This window comes from Rutidosis leptorrhynchoides, chromosome 3 (assembly GCF_046630445.1).
Source record: "Rutidosis leptorrhynchoides isolate AG116_Rl617_1_P2 chromosome 3, CSIRO_AGI_Rlap_v1, whole genome shotgun sequence".
Lineage (NCBI taxonomy): Eukaryota > Viridiplantae > Streptophyta > Magnoliopsida > Asterales > Asteraceae > Rutidosis > Rutidosis leptorrhynchoides.
Window position 1 is genome coordinate 244,487,373 of NC_092335.1, and position 9,921 is coordinate 244,497,293.

The following is a 9,921-nucleotide window of genomic DNA, read 5'->3' on the forward strand; positions in this document are numbered from 1 at the left end:
TAGGGCTATCCTTAATAAATTTGGACATGCATAGTTTAATGTATTATCAAATTTTGCATAATCAAATTTTAAAGTTAGTCATTATGGTTAAAAATAAAAAAAAAAACTCTTTTTATAATTTTATAATTTTCCATCTATTTCAATTTTTGTCATTTGCTTTTAATTTTTTCTTTCTTTTCTTTGCTCTCTAACTCGTGAAAATCCTAACAATAAAAACCAAATTATAATCCTAATAATGAAATCACTTCTCAAGGTTAATTCTCAAGTTCGAAAACTAACAAGAACAATTACACATCATCTATTAGCACAACAAACTTCTTGCCTACCATTGGTCCACATTTCATCATCCTCTCCCAGTCAGTTCCTATTCATGTTTTCTCCTCGTTTTTTATTAAAGTAACGTAAAAGAATAAGCAAACAGTTAGCGGACACCTCCTGAACACCTCCTCCATATCTTTTGTTCAACCTTACCTTGCAAAAGTCTATCAAACCCAACCTACTCATTTATCTCATACCCGATTCTCCATATCATATCTGAATCTAATCTAATTTGTCTCATAATGACCATCTCAACTCTCCATCTCCACCTTCTCCATTCAGTGTCGGGACCGTCGTTACCCTTCAGATCAGAAGCCACATAGTTAACCTTCACCGTACATCTCTGTGCGACCCTCAAAATTATCGGTACGGTAATCGTTACCCTTAAGTTTTCTTTATACCATGCATACTCATATGTGCAATTGATTTGTTTTTTGATTTCATTATCGTTAGATCATATTTTTTTTAGAAGAACATTACGAGATGAGAAAGCTGATGCGGATATGGTACAATCAAATAACCTTATTCTTTAGTCAATTAAACATAAAATATATATATTTTTAATTTTTTATTATGTTTTTATTTTTCTTTAGGCTTTGATTTTTAATAGTTTTGCTGCAGGTATTATGTTGAATTGAATTGCAGGTGCAATTAAATATAAAATATTTATTTTTAATTTTTTGTTATTATGTTTTTGTTTTTCTTTAGGTTTTGATTTTTAATGGTTTTGCAGGTATTATAATGAATTGAATTGCAGGTACTATGTTATGTAATGAACAAATCCGACTGTTATTTGTTTTTTTTTTTTTTTGCGTGGGTATTTGATTTTGTTTTATGATTTGGTTTGCTATTATATTTTATTATTCGAAATTCGTGATGCTTGACAGGGGGTTTTGATTAATGTTAAAAAGTGAAATTTTTTTATTTTTGCAAACTGTTATTAACAAAATTCTTATGATAGGTACGAAAAGGGTAAACAGATTGAGTAACAACCATCTTCTTCTTGGCGAGAAAGATTATTGCATACTGTGCTTTATTCAAAAGTTGTAGGCATATACTTGGATCATCCTGTATCTTTGCAGGTAAAGTTTCTCTTCATTTTTGCTTAAACATTTATTATATTTTTTCAATTTAATGCTATCTTTTTTGTGGCCTACCTGATTGTGAGCTTTTATGTGGCTTACTCGTGAATAATATATATGAAGTTTTTTATATTCAGTAATTTCAGGTGGTATCATGTTTGCACCAGAGAGAACTAATGTTATCATTACTGATCTGATAATCGGTTAGATGGTCTTCAATGGATAGAGTCACTCATATTGCTTGAAGATGAATAAGCTATTCACCATGAACATAAAAGCAGTTCTCCACTTAGTAGGGGAAGATGCAACATTCCGATGGAACCATCTATGGTTGAAGCTTAAAATGAGGTATTCGGAAATTTTAAATCATCCTAAGCTTCATGAATAGATTATAAATTAATGCTTCACATGAGTTATTTAACGATAAGGGTTGGACAAAGCAAATGGGTTGAACTGGATGTTCTATTATTATTATTATTATTATTATTATTATTATTATTATTATTATTATTATTATTATTATTATGATGATGATGATGATGATGATGATGATGATGATGATGATGATGATCATTATTATTATTAATTTTTTTTAATTATAATCAACACATTACGTATTTAAAAACTTTCTAAGTCGTGCTTAAGTAGTTTTTCAAGAAATAGAAGAAAATAGGGTTTAGGCTGCTAAATTGTCATATAAATTTTTTTTTTTGGTTCCAATGTAGGCTATATATACTAAAAAATACTAATATATGTCACATACTTTCAAAAAGTGTATCAATGTAAACAAAAGCTAACCTATTACCGGCTAAACAGGCTACCTCTTGTTTATATCGATACACTTTTTGAAAGTATGTGACCTACATTAGTATTTTTAGGGTATATAGCCTATATTGAAACAAAAAGAAAGTATACAAAATCAATCAAGGATCATTCTCTCAACAAATTGACTTCAGATTAGTGAATCATAACATCAAGCGAAGTTTCGTACATCATCAGAACTGATAATCAACAAAATAGTCATAGAGTTTGATCTCGAGTTCATCCTTCACCGAAACCGTGCCCGATTTGAGCTCCGGATTAATCTGAGAGGTTATAGCAAAATGTAAAAATACAGATGTGATCGAAATCTCTTTGTGAAAATATATGTAAATTTACCGATCTTAAACCGAAGAAATGAATTCGGATTTCGAAGTCAAAGTTTCAGAAAAAAAGTCAAACGAACTGCCTAATTTATCAGCACAATAAGTTAGGTTGGTATACATGAACACATTTTTTCAAAGTTTATAGCCTATACTAGTATTTTGTTGGGTATATATCCTATATTGGAACAAAAAAAAAAAGTATATGACTATTGAGCAGTCTCAACCCAAAAAAATAAAGGTGATAGTATACTATTATAATTAAATTTTCATATATTCGTTGAAGTGCATCTTGGTTCTCATATTTGTTCGAAAACATAAAGAACGCTGCGACCACGATTTATATTCCGTTCACATATTTTCGTGCTCATTGGTGTAACAAATGAGTTGAGTATAAACCTGAAAGAAAAAGAAGATTCAAATCTATTGTTTCGTATCCTTTAACTTTCGTTTATTTAATATACCCGGTATTTTGTTTCAAATATGATAATATTGGTTCGAAAGATGTAAAAGGCAAAAAATGAATTTTTAAAGACCGGTGGTTGAATTCTATTGGAATTTTTTGTCAGTTTCTGTCAAATAGGACAAGCATAACATCTTCCTAATGTTGTATGGGGTTCTAATATTGAAAAAAAAGCAACTGAAGTATGTCTGATATGGTTCTAAGTTGTTATGGGTTGAAAAATGGGTTTTGGTTGACTTGATGCTCTATGGTACAAAGGCTGCTATTATGGGTTTTAGTTTGGTTTGATGGGTCACTACAGGTTTAATAAGCCACTGTGTGGCTTTTCAATGCAAGGTATGATACCAATTATAAGGATGGTAGGAATGGAAAAGGGTCTATTACCTTATACCTATTTGCGCCCGGAATGGGGCTATCTATTGGCTCACTTTTACTGTTCAGGTTTTTTTTTTTTTTTTTTTTTTTAACTCTTAAGGTAAATTCTTTGAAAAAAAAAATGTATCTAACTATATTATTGTTTTTATGAATTTGTTTGTGAAGAATTATACATGACTATATTATTATATTATTGATTCACAGTATATACTTTATAGCTCTAAGGGTGAATTATTTGCTCAAAAATTATAGACGACTATATAATTTGTTTACGCAAACTCTAAGGGTGAATTTTTTGGTCAAAAAATTGTATACGACTACATTATTGATTTCGGAGTATATAGTACGTATATATTACTTATTTGAGATTAAAATTTTTTGTTATCACAACATTAGAAAACACATGCATAGCAAATATGTTTGATATTTGATACTTTAATTATATTTTGCAACTAAATAACTTTTATCTTAATTTTAATGCGTAACATTTTAACAACGAGTTATATGTTAATTATTTATAAAATATTGTAGCCAACTATATTATTGTTTTCTATGAATTTGTTTATCAAGAATTGTACACGACTATATTATTGATTTGGAGTATATACTTTTTTGTAGCTCTAAGGATGAATTCTTTGGTCAAAAATTGTAGGTGACTATATTATTGGTTTCCGCAAACTCTAAGGGTGAATTTTTTGGTCAAAAAATTTATGTGACTATATTATTGATTTCGGAGTATATACTACGTATATATTACTTATTTGAGGTTAAAATTTGTTGTCATCACAACATTAGAAAACATGCATAGCAAATATGTTTGATATTTGATACTTCAATTTTATTTTGCAACTAAATAATTTTTATCTTAATTTTAATGAGTAACATTTTAACAACGAGTTATATGTTAATTATTTATGAAGATTTAATTTGATACATTAAAAAATGTTACATTTTAAATATAAATATTAGACGATTTGATAATTTTCGCCCAGCGTAGCGGGCAACTATTTCTCTTGTTACTATCAAAACTAAGTTGATAGTGTATGTTTGACTTTTTTTAGTCATCCAGGTTGCTTTTTGTATTGAATGTGATTGATACTCAAGCTGATATGGAGAGACAAACATTTCTTAGTAGCGAAACGTGTGCCCCTTAATTCTTGTTACCACCACAAATAATTCAAAAATGTTGGTGTTATTTTTGATAGAAAAATGATATAGTTACTTGTTCCACATTGGTGGATGAAAGAAAAGAGGAGTAACCTCTTTGAATATAAAATGAAGTTGTCCCACGTAGGTTGATGAAAGAAGTTGGAGGTGAAATCCTTAGTTATAAAAAGAGCTTATGGGATTCGTTATTATTTCTTTCTTTGTTACCTTTGTTTGAGAGTTGTATTAGTTAAATATTTGAGAGTTGTATTAGTTAAATATTTTGGAGAGTGTAATTGGCTTAAGAGAGTCGTATACGTCATTGTAACAATTTGTGATATAGTGAATTTCTCTCTTTGGAGGCCCGTGATTTTTCTCATATATTTTGAAGTTTCTACGTTAAATTTTTGTGTTGTGGATTGTTCTTATTTCTGTATTATAATAGTTGGGCTGGGTGGTGAAAAAAACAAAAAAGTTACTCCATCCGTCTCATTATAAGTGTCCACTTACTTTTTGCACAAAGTTTTAGGAAATCCCACTAACTTCATTCTCCACCAATCAAAAATATTCTATCTCCATAATAACATATTCTCATTGGCTGAAACACAAAGTAGACACTTGAAATAGGACATTCCAAAATAGAATTGTGGACACTTGTGGCGGGACGGAGGTATTACTATACTATACTAGTAAGAAACTAAAAATTAAAGAAAATCACAAAGGATTTGATAGTAGATTTGCGGAAGAAAATCACAAAAGGATTTGACGGATCTAATGGCAGATCTTACGAACGGGCGTCTCGTACATTCGCCACCACCGCCACCGGACACACCATACATGTAACATCGCCGATGGTTGGTTTCAATTTCAGATCTATGTACGGGGAAACATACACGTCCCCTTCAGAACCCTAAATCCTCGATGGCGGGTTTCGAATTTAGGGAAACGAGGAAGCTGAACACATTTCACAAAATGATAAAAGCTGGTGATTTATGTCATTGCATCTTGAATAAAGATTAGCAATGGAGGTCCACGAATTGAAAGGATGGACGTGTGATTTATGTCATTGTTCTCAAATTTGATCGATGATGGTACATATGTAAAAAACGATGGTGGTCGCTAGATTCCTTGGAGTAGTGGAGAATCACGTTTGTGTCATTTCCAAGATATCACTTGAACAATAATGACATGAATGTTAATTTTTTTTTGGGTTGAATAAATAATTAAATCTGATTTTAAAAATGAAAATTTACGATTTTTTTTTTTAAGCAACTATAAATTTTTGTTAAAGAAAAATAAAGACACTGATTTAGGAAAAACTGATACTAAAATGACAAAAATACACTCATGTGCGTCGCACATGAAGTCATTTAAACGTCATGTAACAAACTCAAACGTTTGAAAACATTCCAAACGTTTGAAGCTATTAAGGTATTAAAAAAAAAACCTAAGCCCCATTCGTGCAATATGCACCACACAATAGAGACCAATCGCGTAATTTTATTAATGTCCTGATCGAGGCTGAATAAGAAATCGAATTTGCACAAAAGAAACCAGACAGACTCTTCTTTATTTCACGATAAGAATAATGAAAAAAAAAAAAAAAAAACTGAGTTCCAAAACAACTTGACTCCTACTTAACTAGAGTTCAACAACTTAACAAGAAAATAGGAAGAAAAAAAAACCAAATAGATAAACATAAACATAAGATAACAGCTGCTCCTTTCTGACTTCATCCGTATGCAACTTTTCACTTGCTGGACTTTAGTTTCAGGCCCACAAAATAATCCTGCAGAGTGGTGGCCTAATTGGGCCTAATAAAAGCTGAGCCCAATGGTTGTTCTTGTTCGCTTGTATCTGCATCATCCTCCCCCTCTTCTGGAAGACTCGACCTCGAGTCTAAAGGTGCATGATCGTCGTCAAGGTAGGGTGATAAATCTGCCACATTAAAGGTTGCCGAGACGTTGTAGTGTCCCGGAAGCTCAATTTTATACGCATTGTCATTAATACGTACTAAGACACGAAAAGGCCCATCCGCACGTGGTTTTAGCTTGCCAAAACGACCCCCTGGAAAGCGTTCCTTGCGTAGATGTATCCAAACCAAGTCACCCACTTCATAAACCACTCTCTTACGATGTAAATTAGCACGCGAACGATACTGATCATTTTGGCGAAGTATACGAGCACGTACCTGCTGATGTAAATCTTGGATCTGCTCAGCGTGTGTACTACCATCACTAGACCCGTGATCTGGAGCAGGCTGTGGCAAGAGGTCTAGAGGGGTAATAGGGTTAGACCCATACACAATCTCAAACGGACTCTTGCCCGTAGTACGATTAATCGATCTGTTAAATGCAAATTCCGCCTTAGCTAAGGTTAGATCCCATTGTTTCGGGTGGTCCCCCACGAGGCTCCGCAATAGATTACCAAGGCTTCGATTAACAACCTCAGTTTGCCCATCCGTCTGTGGGTGGTGAGAGCTACTAAAGTGAAGTTTAGACCCGACACGCGCCCAAAGGGTGCGCCAAAAATGGCTCAGAAACTTGACATCTCGATCCGATGTTATTGTTTTTGGTATCCCATGTAAACGGACCACCTCTGAAAAATACAGTTTTGATACCTGACTTGCATCAAAAGTTTTCGCGCATGGAATGAAGTGTGCTGTCATACCCCGTCCTAATCCATCCGGACGAAGTCCATATCGATTATAAATGATTCACAACAGTTGATTACATCGCGAGGTACTTGACCTCTATATGATACATTTTACAAACATTACATTCGTTTTTGAAAAGACAATCTTTCGTTACATCGAAAGTTGACGACATGCATAACATTTTATAATATATCTAACTATAATTGACTTGATAATAATCTTGATGAACTCAACGACTCGAATGCAACGTCTTTTGAAATATGTCATGAATGACTCCAAGTAATATCTTTAAAATGAGCAATTGCACAGCGGAAGATTTCTTTAACACCTGAGAATAAACATGCTTTAAAGTGTCAACCAAAAGGTTGGTGAGTTCATTAGTTTATCATAAAGAATTATTTCATAATTTTAATAGACCACAAGATTTCATATTTCCAATTCTCATAAACATACGTCCCATGCATAGAGACAAAAATCATTCATATGGATTGAACACCTGGTAACCGACATTCACAAGATGCATATAAGAATATCCCCATCATTCCGGGATCCTGCTTCGGACATGATATAAATTTCGAAGTACTAAAGCATCCGGTACTTTGGATGGGGCTTGTTGGGCCGGTTAGATCTATCTTTAGGATTTGCGTCAATTAGGGTGTCTGTTCCGTAATTCTTAGATTACCATACTTAATAAAAAGGGCATATTCGATTTCGATAATTCAACCATAGAATGTAGTTTCACGTACTTGTGTCTATTTTGTAAATCATTTATAAAAATTGCGCATGTATTCTCAGCCCAAAAATATAAAGGGTAAAAAGGTAAATGAAACTCACCATACTGTATTTTGTAGTAAAAATACATATAACAATAATGAACAATGCAGGGTTGGCCTCGGATTCACGAACCTATATCATTTGTATATATATATATATTAAAACGTAAAATCGTAATCGAACAATATACATTATTTTTAGTGATATAATTTTTATATTAGTAACTTGTATATTTCATTAATTATATATATAAATTTTATATAAAAATATAAATTTTGTTTTGTCATATGTTATATTATATATATATATATATATATATATATATATATATATATATATATATATATATATATATATATATTTCATTTGTTTGTTAAAAATAGTAATTATAACAATACTAGAATAATATTAGTAGTGATTATAATGATAGTAATGATAATAATGATAATACTAGTATTAATACTAATGATAATAATTTCAATGATTCTCCTAATAATAATATTAATGATAGTTTTATTAATAAATCTTATAATAATGGTAATGAAAAGTTTAGTAATATTTATTATAATTAGGTTAATAGTGCTAATGTTTAAAAATGATACTAATACTGATATTAATTAAGAATAATGATAACATTAATAAACATAATCATAATAATAATGATACTACCTAAATGATAAGATTAATAATATTAATGTTAATAATAATAATAATTATAATGGTGATACTAATAATTATAATGATAATACTAGTACTATTAGTAATACCTTTAATAATAATAATAATACTAGTAACAATAACAATTTATAATCATAATTATAACTTTAATAACTAATAATAATAATCATAACAATAATAGTAATAATCATAATAATAATAATAAAAGTAAAAGAAAGTGTGTATACCCTTGAAAACTTCAAGTAAAAAGAAATGCACCATGTGGGACTCGAACCCGAGACCACTCGTTCACCATTCAAATGATCAAACCAGCTACTCTGAATTGTTTTTCTGATTTATAACCCCTACTATCATTATTTAACCCGTATTAACTCTGTCCCTATTCATCTTCTTCCTTCTTAATATTAAATCGACCAGAGATCAAGACCATGTAATAATAAATACAATGTTGTTCTTAAAATATCAAAACGAAACAGAAATCAATTGGTTGTTTTTTTTTAGAATTGCTTAAAACTGAGAGAAATTAAAAAGAAATATACTGTAATATTTTTTTATGAAGAACACGATGAACAATTAATTCGATTTTAAAATCCAAGCAGTATTGGGTTATGATCTCTACATGAAAATGGTTTATAATCCTTTTTAGAAACTGTTTGAACCCTCAATTGATACAGAAATAACATATAACTTACGAATTCGAAAGAAGAAGAATCTGTTGACTTTTTCATATGATCTTTGACTTTAAAAATTTGGACTTGTTATGGAAAATTGGAACCTGCAACCTTGCAGTTAGTTTAAACGAAATCTTTCTAACAATACTTCATTAACAAATTTTGAAATCTATTTAAGAATCGATCAAATTGACGAATGAAGATGAAACAGGGACAGTTGACTGTTTTTCATAATATTTTCTGTTTAATTCGATCAATCAAGGCATGTGATTGTAATGTATGGGTTATAGTTGACGATAACAGGTTATATGAACTAATTAACACTGAATGGAATCAATTATTCACAATAAAGGATGGTCGACAGACCATTGTTCAGAAAATGGATAAAAAAATAAAAGGGAAGTCGATTGATAACCGAATTTGGATGTATCTGTGACGCCCCGTACAAAACCATTGTGTACGGATCATCAACAATAGGATCATCACAAGGTCAAACACTATATGCTGTTTGAAAACCGATTTGCATTCATTAAAAAGATAACATTTTACAAAGATAACATGTCATAAGGCTTATTACAAACCATTGTTCCAAAATAACATAAGTTTACAAATGCAA

General features: G+C 30.8%; 1 long non-coding RNA gene across 6 annotated transcripts; it reads left to right on the forward strand.

Moving 5' to 3' along the window:
• Positions 1 to 362: 362 nt before the first annotated feature.
• On the forward strand, positions 363 to 3,464 carry LOC139897326 (uncharacterized). Of its 6 annotated transcripts, XR_011776521.1 has the most exons (7): positions 363 to 684; positions 772 to 824; positions 940 to 963; positions 1,052 to 1,075; positions 1,280 to 1,400; positions 1,538 to 1,748; positions 2,279 to 3,464. It is a non-coding gene; the product is annotated as an uncharacterized lncRNA (long non-coding RNA). The 6 variants fall into 6 exon arrangements; XR_011776520.1 differs by having other exon boundaries at positions 363 to 824; XR_011776522.1 differs by lacking the exon at positions 940 to 963.
• The last annotated feature ends 6,457 nt before the right edge of the window (positions 3,465 to 9,921 follow it).